This window comes from Euleptes europaea, chromosome 12 (genome assembly GCF_029931775.1).
Source record: "Euleptes europaea isolate rEulEur1 chromosome 12, rEulEur1.hap1, whole genome shotgun sequence".
Taxonomy (NCBI): domain Eukaryota; kingdom Metazoa; phylum Chordata; class Lepidosauria; order Squamata; family Sphaerodactylidae; genus Euleptes; species Euleptes europaea.
This window is the reverse complement of record NC_079323.1, coordinates 20,980,831-20,994,026: the sequence shown is the minus strand read 5'-3', so window position 1 is coordinate 20,994,026 and position 13,196 is coordinate 20,980,831.

Below are 13,196 nucleotides of genomic sequence, written 5' to 3'. Positions count from 1 at the left end.
CTCAATCAACGAATTCTATATTTATACATTTAGTGCAGTCTAAATTCAGGACCTATATCCAACCATCTGTGTGCGGAATGCAGTTTTCCTGCGGCATTTCCTGCAGCTACTTCCAACCGCTGGAAAATTGTTCTAGGAATTATAGGGACCTGTGCAGAAGAATAGCTGTGCAAGTCAGGGTACCAGCGTTAGGAAGGACAAGAGGGTGAAATTATTGCTCCACCATCTTCCACAAGCACAGCTCTGCTGAGGGAAGGGAGCGAATTCATCCCCTTGTCCCTTCTTATTTCAGCCCCCCCCCCTAACCTATATGATGCCCTGACCTGGATAGTCCAGGGTAGCCTGATCTCAGATCTCAGAAGGGAAGCAGGGCCGACCCTGGTTAGTATTTGGATGGACAACCTCCCAGGAATACAATGCCAAACTACCACAGAAGGTCTCTTGCCTTGAAAACCCTACGGGGTCACCATAAGTCAGCTGTGACTTGATAGTGCCAAAAAAAACAAAACCCTATATAGGTCCTACAACCCTATAGATGGAAGGGCTGCAGGAATGGAGAGGAATGCAGGGGGGAATTGTATGCCTTCAAACCCAGATGGTTGGGTACAGGATTTAGTGCAATTATAGTCTTTAGTTCTGGTTTTATTTTGTAATATTAATAGCTGAAAGCTGTACCTCCTTATATACTGTAGTTTTTTCACTTTTTATACTTTGTATTGGTTTGTGTGATTTCTTCCCTTGTTAATAAATTTTGACTTTAAAATGTTTGATGATTAAATGTTCCCATTGTCCCCTTACTGTCATAGTGGAAAAACCACATTAAGTAATATTAAATACTGGCCTGTTGCAAAGAAAAGGAGACAGTGCTGTGTCTTCATTCAAAATATTTCCCTTCAAACAAGACCCTAATGGCCTCTAACACACAGGTTGGAAGCACACAGAGGAGTGACAAGTATCATTTTTTTTTCATGGGTTTCATAGGAAACCATGCCCTTGCCTCACCTGTGCTCTTAACCAACTCTGATCCGGTTGCTCTATGCACATGCAGCAATATGAACAGAACATAAACAACAGCCCCTCTGTTGTCTGCCTACTTTAGCATCCTTTATCACAGTGGCCAACCAGCAGCATAAAGGCCAAAGAAGAAGAGTTGTTTTTTATACCCCAATTTTCTCTCCCTTTCAGGAGTCTAAAACCAGCTTACAGCCGCCTTCCCTTCCTCTCCCCACAAGAGTCACTTCGCAGCAGGGCCAGGGCAAAGAGGGAAAGTCGCACTTAAAGGGCTCCCTCACAATCCGCAGCAAAAGAGCACCCGCTTAGAAGTGACTGTGGAGGTACAAGGTTTCCGTGGAAAATCCCAAAAAGTGGCGGGTCAACTCAGACAGGAACACACAGCTAATTACCATGCAAAAAAAGACCCTTGTGAGGCAGGTGGGGCTGAGAGGGTTCTGAGAGAACTGTGACTGGCCCAAGGTCACCCAGCAGGCTTCATGTGGAGGAGTGGGGAAACAAACCCGGTTCACCAGATTAGAGTCTGCCACTCTTAACTACTACACCACACTTCAAGAAGGCTCCCATTACTTCTAGATGGACTTCTGGTGGCACCCTCAACTTAGCCTGCTCAGCGGAACTTATAGCACAAGGGAGGAGACATTCCTTCTGGTAACTAAGGCCCGAGCTATATAGGGCTCTGAAGGTTGTTTAAAAAAAACTTTCAATTGCACTTGGAAACCAAATGGTAACCATAATAGCTCTTAAAGATGAGCATGATATGGTCTCTTGGGCCACTCTTAGTTAGGAGCCTGGTTGGGACATCTGGTACAGATGTAGTGTCCAAACAAAGGAAACCCCATAGAACATAATATGTTGATCTAAGGTTAACAACACGAGTGGTAAGAGACCAGCACAGCTGGTATAGTTGGACAAAGAAACTACATGCTATAGCCACCACCTAAGTGTCAGGCAGCAGATGCTACCAACAAAGGGGATAACTCTTACCCTTCTGCCCTTCTGTCTGAGCTTCCAGACGCATCCAGGTGGCATTCTTAGAATGCTTAGTCTAATTCAGCCATACAGAAAAAACAACATACACAGAATATTTTATACACCGACCAGTCAATTTGCCTCATCCTCATTTTGAAACTACACACTGCACAAGGACGGCAGAAAAAGAGCTTGATGAATTCACAGTCCACGCTTCGTGAGCCATGTGGAGAAACGCACATTAGAAATCCTGTACATACACAATAAATACTTGAAGACTACACATATTGGCCAGGCAATATATTGATTTCCCTGTTTGAGCTGCCAGCTTGTCTACATTTTCCATATCTTTGCATGAGTATGCATGATTGTTCAGAAGGAAGAGCAACACAAGAGGTGTGGTCATATATTCAGCCATTGTTTGGCTTCCATTAACTACAACTTACCAACAATATTTATATACAGTAACCAGTATTCACGTGCTATACAGAGTAGCAGTTATGCAGTTGTTACAGAGCAGACAGGTCCTGCCCCAAGACAATTACAGTATCAATTTTAACAAGAGAGGAAAAGAATAAGAAGCCCGGCAGCAAGCAACAAAGGGCAGCAATTATAGTTATATGCACTTAGGTTTTGTTTCAGTTGGCGACAAAAACTAAAAATAACACACGGCAAAAGTACCAGTTATATTTATTGATACAGCTTGGGTTTTAAAAACTGAATACTCTGTCTATGAGGGAATAGACCTCTCTTAGCCCTGCACATACGGTATTAATATTGCTGGGTGTAAATTTTAGCTGGCTATTTTGACAGGCACCTGCAAAGAATCACTTGCAATCTAGAAGTGATTGGCAGCCGATGTCTGTGATGTTTGAGGAGTTGCCATGTAAGCCTTTTTATATCAGAGCTGCATATTATTAATAAGTGGTAAAATACAACTGAGACAACTGGGTTTTTTATTTATTTATTTATTTATTGGGAAGTACATTTGTTGTGGCGCCTTTTGAACAAATGCTTCTAGTCCCCACAAGATGGAGCTCTAGGTTTTCTAATCTGTTTCCTTATTCGTACTAATTAGTGCTTTTCTAGAAGGAGGAAAACATATCCATGTAATTTGCTGGATGATTTTACCAATCCAGCCCCTGGGTGCAATCCAGAGAAAGCTAGGCAGGCCAAGGGCAATGGCATTTAAACACAATTATACATTTATGTATCGTTGAATTCAGTGGAACTTAGGTACGCTTAACTTTCTCCAGATCGCATCCTAATGTCCTCTTGTATGTTTATTGTTATCCTGATTTGCAGCACTACTGCAGTATATTTTGTATTTTTAAAGTCACAAAGCATTAAGGTCTGTTCTTTATCCAGTATAAGGGGAATTAAGGTCTGTTCTTTATCCAGTATAAGGGGAATTAAGGTCTGTTCTTTATCCAGTATGAGGCATCCATAAAAATAAAGCCAAGAACTGTAGGTTTAGTTTCTACAAGTTTTCTGTTAAGTCCGAATGGGTGATGGATCTTTCACTTTACCCTTCCCCCATCAGCTCCCTACAACTGCTGAAAATCCTCTGCTGAGGACTGAAGACCCTCGTAAACAAAATGCACTGTTACATGGAGGGGGGGGAACAACAGTAAAGACATGAAACTACAGTAAAGACATAAAAGTGGTGTGGTGTAGTGGTTAAGAGCGGTGGTTTGGAGCGGTGGACTCTGATCTGGAGAACCAGGTTTGATTCCCCACTCTTTCACGTGAGCGGTGGATGCTAATCTGGTGAACTGGGTTGGTTTCCCCACTCCTACACATGAAGGCAGCTGGGTGACCTTGGGCCAGTCACAGTTCTCTCAGAACCCTCTCAGCCCCACCTACCTCACAGGGTGTCTGTTGCGGGGAGGGGAAGGGAAGGTGATTGTAAGCTGGTTTGAGTCTCCTTTAAGCGGTAGAGAAAGTCGGCATATAAAAACCAACTCTTCTTCTTTGTATAACGGTAAAGCTTGTAGGATCCAAATAAAGGCCTCTGGAGAGACACAAATTATTTTTATATATTTCTAGGCTTGCTAAAACCCTAATCTACCAAGAGGCCAGCTTTGCTACTGGGAACAGGGAGAGTCAAGTTGCTGAACCGCAATATTTGTTCGGTAAAGAGAGCTGGATAAATGTTCCAGCAGTAGCTTTTACAAAAAAAATTTTGTCCTTGAGTCACATCTTACTGATGGTGACCCCTGGTGAGGTTTTCAAGGCAAGAGACGTTCAGAGGTGGTTTGCCATTGCCTGCCTCGGAGTCGGCATCACGACCCTGGTATTCCTTGGAGGTCTCCCATGCAAATACTTGCCAGGGCCAACCCTGCTTAGCTGCTGCGATCAGACTAGCCTGGGCTATCCAGGTCAGGGCAGCTTTCACAATAGGTAGGCATAAATCCAGTAAAGAAATAAACATTTAAAGTAGATTACTGTGTCTGAAAAGCTGTGCAGGTATCAGGGAACATTCCTGGTGCTTCAAATGTAATAAATAAAATTCCATTAAGGGACAACACGCTGACATAGCCTGGTGTTGCTCATCTCCAGTGGTATCACTGACACTCTCCAGTAGGTTCCAGTGCCACTTGCTGAACCACATTCTGTACAGTTTTCAAAGTAATAACTGGGGATTGGTGGGGGGGTGGAGAACTGCATTTGCACAATCACAAGATGCTACAGTTTGTCTGCTGAGGAACTGCAGAGACATGCTATTGTAAGGAAAGACTTCTGGATTTCATGCAACAGATGATTGACAACCACGTATTTATTGGCCTATGAACTGATCATCTGGAAAACCTCTGCGAGGCAAAAAACTAGGGCTTGCTGCTGAATAAACTGTGGTCTCTTGTCATACTGAACCTGGACTGGGGAGGAGGCAAACATCCTCCCATAGCAGCTGTGACTGTCACAGCCTCCAAACATACGGGTTCTATTTTTATTTTATTTATTTTTTTGCTACCATGGCTAGTGGTTTTTGAGGAATCAATCTTTTTGTTGTTTTTTTAATCTCGTTCTCCTCACCTAATCTTGTGGCAATTAATTCTATGGCTTATTAATACATCATGAGAGGATTAAAAAATGCTTCCTTTCCCTGATACAAACTTGTTGGCAATAAATTTAATATTTTCCACTTGAGCCAGGAAATTACATATTTGAACAGAAGCTCCTTCATAAGATCATAGAATAGAATCATAGAGTTGGAAGGGACCACCAGGGTCATCTACTCCAACTCCCTGCACAATGCAGGAAATTCACAACTACCTCCCCCTCACACCCCCAGTGACCCCTACTCCATGCCAAGAAGATGCTCCTTTTTTCCCCAGGATTTGGAAACTCCTCTTATCTAAATATAATTACTGATATACCAATAATAGAAACCCCAGATTGGTACATCTACACAATAATGCAAGACAGTTCAATTAAACCGGGGCTCTTTGATCATATATATTAGATACCAGACTAAGATAGATGGACCACTTGAACTCAAACAGTCATACAAAATTAAAAAAACAAAAAGACTGAAAACTGTCCATAGTCCTAGGCAGGTGACAGAACAGAACAATAAAAGGTTTGAAGCCAGAGGGAGCCAAATACTGCTCATACAGTCCTGAGAGCGGGTGACGGAAGCTTTGCAGGCTATTTGCTTAATCAGCTGGGTGAAACGTGCTTCTGCATGCAGAGGAGACTCTCTGGAAGCAGCCTGGTTTCCCTCTCCAAAGGTTCCTGCACAAGTTCCTACTTGCAGAAGGTAAATAGCTGCTTTGAATGCAGAGGAGGATCTCTGAATTCTGGCCAAAAATAAGTACATTTCATTAGGCAAACATGTATTGATGGGGGTGGGGGTGACAGCAACTGATTTAATTTTTTTCTAAAGTCTAGGCACACAGAACCAATGAGGTGTAGCAGTCAGTGGATATTGTGTGTCACTTGGGGACTAGGATATATGGGTTCAAGTCCCCTCTTATCCATGAAATGACACTAGCAATTCATCTTCTGCCTCAGTTTAATATCAACAGGCTACCTCTCCGTGTGAGTCTACCCGAGTTTCTGTTCAAAAGCAAACTGCTAATGAAGAACACCACAGAAATTACACAACTGGCTAAGCCAAACAAGGTAAGCCCAAGTGTTAGTTGGCCATTCTATGTCTCAAGTTCAAATACCAGCTCAGCCCCTAACAATGGTTTTCAAGCAAAATGCAAACTAAATTGCAATGGCTTGGATCCTACTCACTTTTCTTCTGGTGGAAAAAAAGAAGGAGCAGCTCCCCACAATGCGGTGCCTAGTATTATGGGACTCACATGGACAAACAGCCACATGAACAGGGTTGCAGTGAGAAAGGGAACTGGGAAAGAAAGATCACCCCTCCTTCTCTCACGCTAATGGAAAAACTAGTCATATGACAGCAATTTGCCCAGCGGTTAGTGCTGGGCCCAGCATCTAGTCTTCTCTCAAAGACCAAAACAGCCCTGGAAACCAGTAACTATAAACTGTTGCCTAGCAATGGCAACTGAGACCATTTATTTCTTAAAGTTACAGGCATTGCATCTATTATTTTGAGGGAGTTTAACCCCCCAGTATTTGGGGTTTTCTTATGCAAACCTGGGGCATTTTTCAGACTTGTAGAAAGAGATGTCTTGTCTGTCTATGCCTCCAGTCTCTGGATTTAAGTAACCACAGATTTCAGTAGTCTCTCCAATTACATTTAAGTGCAGATCATGACAGTTTCATCACCAGCAGCTTCATATCAACAATTTCATCAAATTTCACCACCAGCAGAGAGGTCTAGCACACAGTACCAGCATACTAAATAAAAGCTATTGAAATAAAAGCATCATTACTTGTGCCTAAAAGATAACACAGATTGCATGGGCCAAATTTAATGGGCCAAATTTAATAACAGAGACTATTCCCAGTCCTGGTGTTGCCATTGAGAAGGCCTTTTTCTGGGTGGCCAGCCACCTCTATTCAGCTCTCATGGTGGGGTCTCCTGCTATATCTTAAGGCACAGGCAGACCCATGTGAAAGTAAGGAGTCTTTCAAATACCTTAGTCCCAAACCATTTACTTTTTATTTTATTTACTTTTATTAACTTCCATTTGTTACAGACTGTTGCTGCTGTTTGCTTTAGTGTAATATGTTATTATATTGCATTTTTGAAGATGAGATGTTTTATATAATGAATCATCTCTTCATAGTTGTGGGTAAGATACAGGTTGAATATTCTAAAATATGAAAAGTTCCAAAGTATGGACCACTTCTAGTCCCAAGCAGTCTGGATAAGGGATACTCAACCTGTAGAATTTATGTTGCTAGTGGCCTTGAACATGTTTTATGGAAAGGAAGGTCTTCCTTTGTGGTCTCCCTTCCAAGTACCTACCCTGCTTAGCTTCCAAGATTTGACAAGATTGGGCTATACCATGCCTTCTCTCCCCACAATCTTAACTGTGTGTGTAAAGTGCCTACAAGTCGCAGCCGACTTACAGTGACCCCTTTTGGGGTTTTCATGGCAAGAGACTAACAGAGGTGGTTTGCCAGTGCCTTCCTCTGCACAGCAACCCTGGTATTCCTTGGTGGTCTCCCATCCAAATACTAACCAGCGCTGACCCTGCTTAGCTTCTGAGATCTGACGAGATCAGGCTAGCCTGGGCCATCCAGGTCAGGGCACAATCTTAACTACTAGACTATTATTTAAGTAAAAGTCTAGTAGTTAAGATTGTGGGGAGAAAAGGCATGATATAGCCCAATCTTGTCAAATCTTAGAAGCTAAGTAGGGTTGGTACTTGGAAGGGAGACCACTAAGGAAGACCTTACAGAGGAAGGCAAACCACCTCTGCTTCCTGCTTGCCTTGAAAGCTCCTTGCAGGGGTTGCCATAAGTCGACTGCGACTTAATGGCGCTTTAAACACACGCAGTCAAGATTGTAGAAAGAATGTTAATATCCATGTTTAATAAAGATGCAGGTCATCAGCACCACAATAACTGGACTGAATCAACAATTACATAAAGGCAGATAAGTATTCTGTTTTGATAGCTGCTTCATAAATTTTTATAGACCTGGCAATACTTAATTCTTAAACATTTTATATCATTCAACACTAAAACCATCTGGTCTTGCGGTTTTATTACTTTTCAATGTTTATATTGCATTTTCTAAATTCTATGCCATAATTCATCTTGGTCCAAAAAAACCACATTTCTTTTGAAGAAATATCTTTTCCTAGGAGTGATTATTATCACCCAAGCAAATGAATTAATAAATAGTGTATAGATACTTTTTGGTGTTGCGCGGCATCGCATTCTGAAAGATTAATATTCTTGGAATTTTGCTGTTTCAAAAGGAAGGCCCTTGAATTTTCTGACCTGCTTAATGCAAATAAACCTGAATACTGTTTTATGAGGAAGTGTCTTATCAATTCTGTATTACAAACCTAGGACTGCACAACAGCCTTAGAGTAAAGGAGATTAACCGGTAAAGTACCCCAGTAAATTTACTTTCTACTGTTTACCCAAGAATCATGATTCTTCAACAAACAAATGCCAAGGAAATAACTGAGTGATAAACTGCTGAATTAGAATGGGTTTCTGCTTAATGTGATAAGAGATCTGACACCTTTCTCAGCCTCTACAGCAGTTAAATAGCTTAACAGTGCACTTCTAAGCAGAGTTAGTCCACTGAACTCAATGGACTTAGATGTGTGTTTGTCTGCTTTGGATTGCACTGTAAATAGTATGTGCTACCATTAACAACATAGCAGCTTTGAGTCCTAGCTGGAAAGAAAAGCGGGATATAAATAAATGCATCTCTTGTGAATGGTCACTGTACCTATCTTGTTTACTCCTGCACTTCATAATCCAGTCTTCTCAACATTGCCCCTTTCTTGCTGCATAAGTATTTCTTCTGACTGAGACAACATTTCAAGCATCTAATCCATGAAAGTTTATGCTTCAATAACAGTGCAAATCCTCTGCACAGGATTGCTCTACAAATCTATTAGTGTTTAAGTCGCCACAAGACTCCTTAGGGTTTTGCTGTAACAGATTAACACAACTACCTAACACAAAAGTATAGAGTAAGTAGTTCACATTCTACTTGGCGGTAGTGGAAAGTGTCATCAAGTCACATCGGACTTATGGCGACCCCGTAGGGTGTTCAAGGCAAGAGACGTTCAGAAGTGGTTTGCCATTGCCTGCCTCTGTGTGGCAACCCTGGACTCCCTTGGTGTTCTCCCGTCCAAATACTAACCAGGGCTGACCCTGCTTAGCTTCTAAGATCTGATGAGATCAGGCTAGCCTGGGCCATCCAGGTCAGGGTTCACATTCTACTTACTGCATTTTGTGCACTACATATGCAATTATTCTTTCCCTTAGGAAAGGAAACATTTGTATCCCAAATATTCTGCTGTGAAGAACACAGAGTTCAGTTTCAACACACCCCTTACCTCTGTCCACATATATGATTCCAATATTCCACTTTAAAAATAAGATTGTGTTAAAAATCCAGGGAGACTTCACTTCTCAAGACCCTCAAGATGGCAGTCACATGGTCTGTAATAATAAAATGATTCATTGAAACAGTTACTGTAGACTGTAAAAATTGGTTAGCTCCTCAAAGTAACTCTACATAAAACAATTTAATTGTAACAAAGAAATAAATGGATAGTCACATTCCATTGGAATATGCAGCTAATATAAATCTAGTTCATCTATAAATGCCCAAATAGTCTGTATTGCTTTAGATGTTTGAGTTGTGTTTGTTTTTAATATGAGGCACATTTCTAATTATCTGTACTGGAATATGTGCCCAATTTTATGATCGCTAGAAAACGCAGAAGGTAGTAGGAAAAGAGGAATCCAACATGAGATGGATTGACTCTATAAAGGAAACCACGGCTCTGTTTGCAAGACCTGAGCAAGGCTGTTAACAGTAGAACAGACATTAATTCATAGGGTCACCGTAAGTCAAAAGTGACTTGACAGCACTTACACACACACAAAAGTTCTCAGTATTTGAAGCATAGAAGCCGAGAGCGTGCAAGGAATCACAAGGAGAGATAAATTTTGCAGAAATCCCTCCCCAAAGCAACCTCCCCTCTCAGCTTCTCTCAACATTTTAGGGCAAGGAGCATGTTCACTCATCAGCATATGTGTGTGTGTGGGTCTTTTAATTTTCAAACTAATATTTGTTTACATATTTAGGAACTCCCAATAAACAACTGTCAAGTCAGAATATCTAAGAAATGCTTCTTAGTCAGCCACCATATACTCCCCAGAAGGGAAATGGGTCTTCCCCATCACCCTTTTCCTTCATCCTATTACGCTATCAAGTTAAATACACACAGTTGGATCTTCTCCACTTTTTGATGCAACCTGTAGACTTACCATGGAGTGGGAATCAATGACACCCCCAGTGACCTTGTGTGGGGCACACAATGCAGAGGTCTGGAAATCCAAATGGGTTTGGGGAGCAGAAGCAGGTGGGGGCAAGTCTAGAGGAAGGGGAAGAAACGCAGGCTGAGGACGTGAGGTCAAGACCAGCAGGGCTAAAAATGGCCAGGGCAGAAGTGGATTCATTGCAAACCACCTCTGCCCGTCTCTTGCCTTGAAACCCCTATGGGGTTCGCCATAATTTGGCTGAGACTTGACAGCACTTTCCCCCTCCACATGTCACCTACAGTGTATAAAGTGTCGGCGAGTCGTAGCCAACTTATGGCGACCCCTTATGAGGTTTTCAAGGCAAGAGACTAACAGAGGTGGTTTGCCAGTGCCTTCCTCTGCATAGTAACCCTGGTATTCCTTGGTGGTCTCCCATCCAAATACTAACCAGAGCTGACCCTGCTTAGCTTCTGAGATCTGATGAGATCAGGCTAACCTGGGCAATCCAGGTCAGGGCCACCTACGGGTTAGGGTTTTGGACTGTGAGGAGCTTCTAAATACATAGGGTTGCCAGGTCCCTCTTCTCTACCAGCGGGAGGTTTTGGGGGGCTGAGCCTGAGGAGGGTGGGGTTTGGGGAGGGGAGGGACTTCAATGCCATAGAGTCCAAGGCACCTTCATGTGTTCGTCTTGTTTGTGAGCTTCCTAGAGGTGCCTGGTTGGCCCCTGTGTGAACAGACTGCTGGCCTTGATGGGCCTTGGTCTGATCCAGCAGGGCTTTTCTTAGTGCTTATGCACCATGCCTGTTATAGTAGGTGCTGTGGAACTCAGGCAGGGTAATGCTGCTGCAGCCGTCTCTGCCTGAGGCCCTGGGGAGCCGCTGCTGTAATGCCCAGATATAAGGGCTGGTTTAGAACACTATGTATTCATACGCACACACATGGAAGCTTTGGGAAGTTGGCATCCAGGAGCCAGGAACCAACAAATCATGCTCTCTGTGCTTGGTACGGCCTTTCACCAGTAGAGAGCTCTGAATTACCTTCATCTTTAGGTATGTGGTTTCTAGTTACTAAGATCACAAGACCTAGGACTTGCTTAGAGACAGCCTTCGGCCAAAATCTATGGCTATGCTAATTAGAGTGAAGTAGACACTTAATGTGCATTGGTGCTTTTGTGTATCAATCTGCTTGTCAGCAGCCATGGGCCTGCCCCATGCGAATGCATAAACGATACTGACTTTCCTTTGTTTCTCGGGTGAGTAACTCTGCACATCTTATTTGTGGGTTATTTCACTCCAGGGTCTCTGTTTAGCTAAATAAAGAATTGTTGCTTATTTTAACCTCCTCCTAGTTGTCTTCATTGGACTCTATAAGACAACCAGGGCACTTCAGTATAAGGCAGCTTCATGTGTTTGTCTGGTTTGTGGGCTTGCTAGAGGCACCTGGCTGGCTGCTGTGTGAATAGACAGCCGGCCTTGATGGGCCTTGGTCTCACCCAGCAGGGCCTTTCTTAGTTCCTATGTTCTTAAATCTATTATAGTCGGTGCTGTGGAACTCAGGCAGGGTAAATGCTGCTGCTGCAGCTGTCTCTACCTGAGGCCCTGGGGAGCCACTGCCGGTCTACTGACCTTGATGGGCCAAAAGGGTCTGAGGCAGTATTGAAATGGTATTATTGTATTAATTCCCAATGCCAATAATACTGTAGGAGGTTGAGAGTTCAAAGCAGTCTGTTTATTAGGCCCAACATACATACCGGGTGAAAATTGCCCAAATGCGCAGGACAATTCACACAGAGAACAAAGGATTACAACAACGTTTATAACTTTGGGTCAGGGGTGTTACTATTACGTAGATTCACTGCACATTGGTTGTCTATTTCACTTTAATTAGCATAGTGTGTAGATATTGGTCCAAAGCTGTCTCTAAGCAAGCATTAGGTCTTGTGATCTTTGGAAGTAGGAAACACATTCCTCAGGAGGAAGGTAATTCTGAGCTTTCTACTGGTGAAAGGCTGTACCAGACAGCAATGTAGCCTTATTAGTTCTTGTAGGTTATCCGGGCTGTGGTCTTGGTATTTTCTTTCCTGACGTTTCACCAGCTGCTGTGGCAGGCATCTTCAGAGGAGTAACACTGAAGGACAGTGTCTCTCAGTGTCAAGTATGTAGGAAGAGTAATATATAGTCAGAAGGGGGGTTGAGCTGAATCATTGTCCTGCAAAAAGTATCAAAGGTAATGTGCTAATCATTGTCCTGTAAGAATCAAGATAATGTGCTAATGAGGGTGTGGTATGTTAATATGGAACCATTGTATCCTGAAGTGATCTGTTAATGTGTGAAATCCAAAGCTAATCTGCATGGCTATTGTTGACTGTAGTCTTTGTTAGTCTGGAGGTTTTCAGGACAGGAAGCCAAGCCTTATTCATTCTTAAACTCTCTTCTGTTAAAGTTGTGCTGACGTTTATGAATTTCAATGGCTTCTCTGTACAGTCTGACAAAATAGTTGGTAGAACTGTCCAGTCTTTCAGTGTCTTGGAATAAGACCCTGTGTCCTGTTTGTGTCAGTCCATGTTCAGCCACTGATTTCTCAGGTTGGCCAAGTCTGCAGTATCTTTCATAGTGTAGCCTTATGTTCTGGCAGCTCAGAATGGGGTCTGCCAGACTCATGCTAACCCTAATGATTACACGTTAGGGCAAGGATCAATATCTCACCCCTTATACCTGGGGCTGCATGTCAATTACATACATGTGCTCTTACATGGTATTGTGCTAGATCAGGGGTGGGGAACTTTTTTTCTGCCAAGGGCCATTTGGATATTTATAACATCATTC